General features: G+C 37.9%; 1 non-coding gene across 1 annotated transcript; it reads left to right on the forward strand.

The window, feature by feature from the left end:
• The first annotated feature begins 296 nt into the window (after window positions 1-296).
• LOC124680825 lies at window positions 297-403 on the forward strand. The gene has a single exon (XR_006995595.1). It is a non-coding gene; the product is annotated as a small nucleolar RNA R71 (small nucleolar RNA).
• The last annotated feature ends 659 nt before the right edge of the window (window positions 404-1,062 follow it).

The raw sequence follows: 1,062 nt of genomic DNA on the forward strand, positions 1-1,062 counted from the left end.
CAAAAGCTTTATAAAAATTTGCAACAACTTGAGAGTCAAGACCATAAGTAGCACTCATATTTTGAAATTTATCAGTATCCATAAAAGTTTCAGTGCATTCATAATCATAATTTATACCTGACTCTCTACCTTTGTCGTTCTCCCATCCTTCAGTATTCTACTGAATCCGATCAAGAAGGTCCCATTTAAACTCTTCTTTGTTGCGTGTGAATGATCGAGAACAAGCAGTATCCAACAAGGTTTTATCTTGAAAAGAAAGTCTTGCATAGAAATTATCAATGACGATATTACCAGGAAGCTCATGAATGGGGCATTTGAGCATTAAATACTTCAATCTCCCCCATGCTTGGGAAATACTCTCTCCATCATGAGGCCAGAAATTATATATGCGATTTCTGTCTTTGTGAATTTCACTTGGAGGATAGAATTTAGAATAAAATAGAGGCACAATATCCTTCCAATCAAGAGAATTCCCATTCTTCAGCAATTTATACCAATGCGCCGCTTTACCAGATAGCGACATAGAGAATAGTTTCTTCCTAACTTCATCCATAGAAATACATGCACACTTGAATAACCCGCATAATTCATGTAAAAACAATAAATGATCTCCAGGATGGACAGTTCCATCCCCTTCATAGCGGTTATCCACAACACGTTCAATAATTTTCATAGGTATTTTATATGGAATCTCTTTCTCACCTGGCGCCTCATCCACTACCTTTGCAGTAGTAGTAGATTTTCCAAATAGGAATTCAAGAGAAGATCTCTCCATAATGAATTATAGCAGCAGGCAGAAATAAAAACAGCACGTACAGTAAAAGTTTTCCTTACCAATTCCACTTACCAATAGCGCTTCACTCCCCGGCAACGGCGCCAGAAAATAGTCTTGATGACCCACAAGTATAGGGGGTGTATCGTAGTACTTTCGATAAATAAGAGTGTCGAACCCAATGAGGAGCAGAAGGTGTTGACAAGCAGTTTCGATGAAGGATTCACTGTAAATGCTCACGGACAAGTTTTCGGGGGTTTTGATATAGCGGATAAATAAAATACAAGTAA

Source organism: Lolium rigidum, unplaced genomic scaffold (genome assembly GCF_022539505.1).
Source record: "Lolium rigidum isolate FL_2022 unplaced genomic scaffold, APGP_CSIRO_Lrig_0.1 contig_28943_1, whole genome shotgun sequence".
In the NCBI taxonomy this organism is placed as follows: domain Eukaryota; kingdom Viridiplantae; phylum Streptophyta; class Magnoliopsida; order Poales; family Poaceae; genus Lolium; species Lolium rigidum.